Consider the following 7916-nt stretch of genomic DNA (forward strand, 5'->3'; position numbering starts at 1 on the left):
ATTATTAACGCCTGGCTTGAAACGACGTAGCACCATTAAATGACGTGGCGGCGCGCAAGTGGACGAAACCGGCGGGAAACAGCCACTTCGAAATGAAAACGCAAGCAACAGGATCAACGCGGAATTTCCAGATTTTCTATCGTCTTCTTCGCGCGGCCTAAGGTGTTCATCCATGTTCAAACTCGACTTCGATCATTTCGTCACCAAATCGCACAAACTAATATCCGTTGGAAACGGCGTGCAACGAGGATCAAGGATACGCTAAGGAAATCGTCCAGAAATTACCGTACAAGGCGAATCGATAGAAATAAGATCTCGCATCTAAACTTCAACCTCAGATTTCTCTCTCATAAGCTAACGGTTTTCAATTCTATAAAGTGCTGCACGATCTACACATTATGCTCTACAAGAACCACACAATGATTTTGAGAATGGTGATAGTCGAATCCTAACCTTTTCGAGGTGCAGCCGTGGATTCCGTGCGCGTTTCGCTTCAATGAGTGGAAACAGATACGTGTTGAAGCGTGGAGAAGATGATAGAATGCGTATTGTAGCTCGAAACAGCTCCGATTCTTGGAAATTGTCAACTGTTCTTCCTTGATGCAAGCTTGGACAGTATGAATTGTGAAGGATTCTTGATCCTATACCTGCAAACAGCACTTCCAAAACAAGTACAGATGATGAATCCACCATGAATTAGCACAAAACTTGAAGAACTCTTGGTGAAAAATTGGAAAAATGCCAATATGCAATGTGAAAAAAGTGAGAGAAAAATGGGAGAAATTGAGAGTTTTTCTGTTAGATTTTCTGAATTGTGATTAGTCCCTGGAATTCTGTTATAATTATCTTTATATACTTGCTCCTAATCCACCACTTAATCAAGATTAGTCAAAAAAATGAGATTAGCCAAAATCAAGCTTATGATGCATTTGGCCTTTTTTGCCCTTGTATCATTAGAAGCGATGTAGCAGCAATTTATCACTTCAAGCAAACCACAAATATCATTTGGAAGCTGATGGCATAGGTCTCAATTCCAAATTCCTCATATTTTGCATTTTCACCATGTGATGGCTTATGTGTCCATTTTTCCAATTCATTTCAAAAGCTAATTTCCAAACCACAAGGCCTAGGCATGTTGTGAATATTCCAACAAATTTCAAATGCCATTTGTGAGGTGTTGCAAAAGTCCCCACTCAAAAATTCCAATTATTTCACAAGTTGGACGATTTTGCCCCTGGTTCATTTAACAGTCCAGATGAAATTTGACCTTTTGCATTGAGCAATTTTGAAGAAATCCAATTATGCACCATGAAAGTACATAGCAAATGGAGTTTGTGCATATAAAGAACTTGCAATTTGGACAATCCATGTGGTAGTTATGCCCTCCTGATTACGGATCTTTTTTGAAATTCACTGAGCCATAACCTGACAACCATACATGGGAATTGAGTGTTCTTGGACTTTATGGAAAGGTGAGATCAAGATCTTCAACTTTCATGTTAGACAAATTTTGATTTGAAGCTTGTATCATGACTTTATCTTGAGGAGGAAAACTTTCCATTTTGGGCAGCTGAAATTACAGGTCCACTGGCCATTTTGGGAAACTTTCTGTCTGACTTCAGTTCCTTCATCCTTGGTCTTTGAAATGCCAAATGAAGTTTATATGGACATGAATGAGACATTTCTAACCATCTCACACCTTCAAATCCCTGATTAAATGCACAGTTGGCCACAGTTGACTTTTGTTGACTTTTCTTGACTGGGCCATGTTCTGATGAATTCCAAGCCTCTTCCAATTGAGATCTTGATTCCAAATGATATCACAAGTTATATGAACTCTTGATCATTGATTATGGTGTCCAAATTCTTCAAGAATGGTCACCACCTATTGCTCAAGGCCTGATTTGACTGATAGACTGATGATTGCTTCATCTGCAAGCAACAAGGTTAGATGACAATATTTTTGTACATTTGGTTAGTAAACATATGAAAAGCAATGACATACAAATGCTATACATGCTTGGTGATCAAGAACCACACTCACAAGGTATCCCACCCACTAGGAGGGAAGCTAGGGTATGCAATGATCCTTGAGGCCATGATATGATATGATATGGGCCATGAGGGATCTTAGGGCCAAAATTGGGGTCTTACAATAACGACTTGCAAAATGGTACAATAGTACATTTCTTAGCCCACAAAATCAGGGTAGTTGAAGGAATATTTGATCTTGTGTTGTGTACTATTTTCCTTACGTAAAACCTTTTGATCTTATCTTCACAGGCTTCTGAATAAATATTGTTGAAGCATGTTTAGGAAGATCAAAAGTTTCATTGAGAGAAATTCCAGAACCTTGGTCTTTAGAGTCTTAACACAGTTCCTCAGAACCTGGTCTTCAGAGTCTTCAGAATCTTCAAACTTGAGAGCGCATAATCTTGAGAGCTTGACAAATCTTCAGAGGCTCTTTTATCAGAGTCATAGTCAGAAGCTTTAGCACAAACATTCATCAGAATCATTGTCTAAGAGCATTCAAGAACTTGACATAATCTTGTTAAGAACTTTTGTATCTCTTCAGAGTCAAAGTATGTTGTGTCTAGAATTTGATGATGTCACACGCTAAATCTTCAGAATCATAACCTGTTAGCAAAACCTACACACGAGATAAAACGATTAGGGTAAATGTAAAACCAAATATTGTTCTCACATTTGCCTTTGTGATAGGCTTTGTGAAGAGCCTGGATTTTCTACAAAGATATGGAATAACCAACAAATGTAAATAAATAGGAATGAGGTACCTATTTAAATACCTTGCTCCATGAAAATATAGGAGGGATAAAAGTGCACCTAAACAAAACACCTTGTCCTTACAATTGACAGAGTCTTAATAATCGCCTATAAAAAAATTGCCAACTAAGTACACAAATAACAAAACAAAATAACTACACCAATGGCTCCAAAAGAGGGGTCATCCTCTCTAGGTTTTAAACTTCATCATCTTTTTAGGTCGGATAGGAAGCTTCCTTGCCCTCGCCCGCCTCTCTAGGCGGCTTTATCCTAGTGTGCAGTCTTTAACTTGAGGCTTTCGGTGTAACATTACCTAGAAATCTCGCGTTCTCCTCGGATAACCTCTACTCGCCCATTGGGGAATGGGTACTTCATGCACAAATACGAAGTAGATAAAATGACTCTTATTCCATTAAAGGTTGGTCGTCAATGACTAGATAGTTAACCTTTATTTCTTTGGCTTGGTCCTGCTCTCCAAATGTGGTTCTCAAGGTCAGGTACCCTTTAACTTGCACCTATTCTCCTAAAAATCCGACCAGTGATCCTTTGAAAGGCTTAAAGTCTTCGAGGCCTAGACACGGTCTCTCGAAGGTGTCCCAATTCAATATATCATTGGAGTTTCCCTGATCCACCAGAACCCTTTCAAAGTCTCATACCTCACATTTGAATGAGATAACCATGGGGTCATCATTGTTGGGATGGATTTCAGACGCATATTTCTCCGTGAAGGCAATCATAGCCTATAGTGCATCCACATTCTCTATCTCAGTGAATTTTTTTATGTTAAGGACTTGACGAGCATACCTTTTACAGGAAAATCTGGTTTCGCCACCTCTGAGAAATCCTCCCGTTGTGGTGTTGAGTATGTGATGTATCCCATTGATGCCCTCGCCATTGGATGTCTCTTTGGTTTTGTTTAACCTGGGGCTTCTGACATTTTTTCCCGCGCAAACTAGGTATGTGCGCTAGGTTAAAGGATTCACCCTTCATATATTTCTTGAGGATCCCATCTTGTATTGACTTTTCAAAATCCTTATTAAGTTTTTAGCAATCCTCGGTATGATGTCCATTGAGTCTATGGAATTTACACCATCTTTATGGAATTTACACCATCTTTATGAGTTGTGTTGCAATCGTTGAAGGTGATTATGATTGTTAATCAAATCAATGTAATATATGTTAATTTCTGCCTATGTGAGTGTTTTAGTACGATACTAACATGTATGATTGAATTTCGTGCGTTTGGGATTGATTGGGGTTTTAATAAGAGCTTTGATAGGGGTTAAATGGTGGAAAATTGTATTTTTTTTCTAGGTTCTAATATGAACGATCTCGCCAAACAGGGATGAACTTCGCCTAGCGAGATATCCATAGTGAGGAATTATGGTTTCTGAGATGCGTGCCCAACGAGATTAAAGTTCGCCTAGCAAACACTCGCCCAACGAGCTATAGGTCCCCTGGAGAGGGTGACAACGCATAATTGAGTTGTTTTCGAGTTAATTTTGTGACAATGTGTTGTTTTCACAATTAATCGGTATTGTCATGTATTATTTGAGATTATGTGTTTCTGTTTGATGTGAATCAATGCATTTGATTGATTTGATAATGATTATGCATGAAACGGTTGAGTTTATGTTTAGTTGTTTCTTAATTGGTTGATAATGAGAATTATTGAGTTTCATGGGGAGCGTCCATGAGAGAGTAACAGTTGAGATGTGACGAGTCCAGTTCAGAGAGGGGACTGTGACAAACATTGATAGAGTTGATTTGCATTACATGCATTCGTGAGTTATAGATTCTCTCAATTCAGAGAGAGGACCTTGGGGAGGCCTAATACAAAGAGGGGATCATGGCAAGATTTAAATCAATAACAAACCTCTAATCATTCAAAAGTATTGGTACCATATGCATATAGAGTTATGCTGTAAGTACGGTTCAGAGAGAGGATTGTGAGGAGCATTGACAGAGTTGAGGAGTCGAGCATTGCATACATATTTGTAATGAGTTTGAGTTACCTTCTTATGTGAGTTGATGTGAATGAGTAATTGATTGTGTGAGTTGATTGGGGTGTTTCTATGAGTTTATGTTATTAATGTTATTTTGGTAGTTAATATGAGTTATGAGATTGCTACTGATGACACTAAAATTCACCGTATTTTTGACTCCGATTTCGCATGCATTTTAGTTGTTTTACTGTTATTTTGTTATGTTATTACTATGTTTTTCTTTGTTTTCAGGTTTCCAGTCTAATTGGAGCCCCGATCGAGAAAAGGAGCGAAAATGAGCTAAAAAGCCAAAAAAATCAGCATTTTACACTTGTGGCTCCCACTGTGGCTGGCGCCATGGCTCCAGCCATGACGTGTCCCAATCTCAACATCTCCTTAACTGCCATGCCTCCCACGATCTCCACTTGGGTGCTGCACTTTACTCCTATGGCGGGCGCCATGATGTCGTGGCTGGCGCCACAAGAACAAAAATGTTTCGCTCCCAAATTCAAACTTATGGGCATCCTTGTAATCTCCTTGTTTTTTCTTGCCTATAAATAGAGCCTTGATTTCACTTGTTTAGGCATCCAAACTTAGTTACAATTAGGCATATATCAGTATCGTGTAAAAGTGGTAATCGCTTCACATCGGAGTGTTGCCACACTGTGTAATCGAGTCTGTAATCGAGTTTGGAGCACTGTGGAAGGAAGTTTAATTCTGCCGCCATTTTCATTTCTGTTTCGCACTTTATTCTACCCTCCGATTGGAGCAGGTTTTATTGCTTTACCTTTTGTCTACTTTATTTTCCCGCACTGCTTTTATTTTGTTTACTTTCCCGCACTGCCTTTATTTTGTTTACTTTCCCGCATTGCCTTTACTTTGTTTACTTTCCCGCACTGCCTCTATTTTGTTTACTTTCCCGCACTGCCTTTACTTTGTTTACTTTCCTGCACTGCCTTTATTTTGCTTACTTTCGCACACCACACTCCTTTTATTTACTCTCCTGAACCCGCACTACTTTAACTTACTTTCCGCACTCGCACTACTTTTATTTACTTTCCTGCACTCGCACTTATTACCTTTTATTTAAAGTATTTTATTTATCCGTTTTTATGATAAAAATTAAAATGCGTTTTTACTTTACCATGTCTGGATAAACCTATAAAGGTTAGAATGTAAGGATCGTAATTGAACCGATAATCTGTACAATTGTTCGTAGAAACACTTAAGAGCTTTTTTGACTTTCAACTTAAGTTTTCCCACACTTAGTTTTCGTTGGGTAAGATCAAAAGTCGTCCGACGTCTGTTTAAATTAGTTGTTTTTAACTATTTCAAATACAGCGAAAGCGCTTTATTTAGTTTATTAGGAGTTTTTAACTTCAAAAGAAAAGTCATTTTAAAAGTATTTTCGGACGCGTTTATAAGTTTAGAGTCTGGTTCGTGAGAACCTATTTTGGTTAAGAAATCTAGGTCAAAATACTTTTCAACTTAGTCACGACACTATATTTCTTAAAAATAGGTTTACTAGTCTAACGTAATGCGCGCCTTTTTATAAGTGACAATAAGAGGGTTTGATTAGGGAGTACAACTCGGTTCTGAATACGCGAAAGCGACAATTCCCATTAAATTGGTTCTTTTCAAAGTAGGAAACACTGCCCATAAGTAATTCTATTAGCAAGTACTTGGATTATTAATTGATTATGTGAATTACATTCGAACCTATCTTTATTAATTGAATTTAATTTAATACTTTATTTTTCATTGTGCATTCTTAAAAACCCTATTTCGATTACCTTAGATAAACACCGTAACAATAGATAACGATAGATTTACACTTGGTCTCTGTGGATTCGGCAATCTTTTATATTACTCTGACGCGTTCGTATGCTTGCGAAAAACACGCATCAAGTTTTTTGCACCGTTGTCGGGGAACAATTTCGTCAAATTTCGTACCCTGTTGTTATATCGTTTAGACTTAGGTTGTTACCTGTCGGTCAATGCGAAGGACTCGTAGCACCGGAAGCTTAGTAGATCCTCTGGCGGAACCTGAACGTTACGCTCGCGCACGTTTATTTTTCCATAGAATTAGGAGAGCTATGGCCGAAGATCAAAATCAAAGACCTCTTAAGTATTTCGCCTAACCATCCAACGAAGAACCTAGTTCAAGTATAGTAAACCCAACCATCCCAGCTAATAATTTCGAACTTAAACCCTCCCTGTTGCAACTAGTGCAACAGAGACAATTCGCAGGTCTTGCTACTGAGAACCCAAACCAACATTTAAAAATATTTCTCCAATTAGCAGACACTTTTAAAACCACTGGAGCTTCTCCTAAGGCAATCCGTTTAAGATTATTCCCTTTCTCCCTCAGAGATAAATCCCTATCATGGTTGGGTTCCCTTCCACCCAATTCCATAACAACTTGGGAAAACCTTAGAAAAGTATTCCTTGCTAGATACTTTCCCCCAAGTAAGACCGCCGTTCTTCGAAACCAAATAACCAGATTTACCCAGGATCAAGGAGAATCGTTGTTCGAAGCTTGGGAGAGATATAAAGAGATGTTAAGAGCATGCCCACATCATGGTTTAGAAAATTGGTTAATCATTCAGACCTTCTATAATGGACTTCACTATAACACTAAGATGACCATCGACGCTGCCGCAGGTGGCGCCCTGATGAACAAACCTTACCCTGAAGCTAGTGCCCTCATCGAAGATATGGCTTAAAACCATCAATCATGGGGAGTTGAACGAGCGACAATTGAGAAGAAGGAAGCCCAAGGAGGAGTACATGAGTTAAGCTCTATAGACATGATGCAAGCTAAAATGGACGCGTTGGCCCTCAAGATTGAGCATATGTGCGTAAACCTGAATACTACAGCTGCAGTTTCGTCGGATTGTGAGATATGTGGAACCAAAGGACACCAATCTGCAGAATGCAGTCTCTTAAACGACACCAACTCTGAGCAAGTGAACTACGCCCAAGGGAACCCATATTCGAATAGCTATAACCCTGGATGGAAGAATCACCTAAACTTCTCCTATAAGAACAACAACTGAAAAGGAACTACTAGTTGTAGTTTTTGCTATAGAAAAATTCAGATCTTATCTAGTAGGAGCCAAAATTATAGTTTACACCGATCATGCT

The 7916-nt window shown here is 38.7% G+C and overlaps 1 non-coding gene across 1 annotated transcript; it reads right to left on the reverse strand.

Moving 5' to 3' along the window:
- Positions 1–7249: 7249 nt before the first annotated feature.
- LOC127109946 (small nucleolar RNA R71) lies at positions 7250–7356 on the reverse strand. The gene has a single exon (XR_007797189.1). It is a non-coding gene; the product is annotated as a small nucleolar RNA R71 (small nucleolar RNA).
- Between the last annotated feature and the right edge of the window lie 560 nt (positions 7357–7916).

Source organism: Lathyrus oleraceus, chromosome 7 (assembly GCF_024323335.1).
Source record: "Lathyrus oleraceus cultivar Zhongwan6 chromosome 7, CAAS_Psat_ZW6_1.0, whole genome shotgun sequence".
In the NCBI taxonomy this organism is placed as follows: Eukaryota; Viridiplantae; Streptophyta; class Magnoliopsida; order Fabales; family Fabaceae; genus Lathyrus; species Lathyrus oleraceus.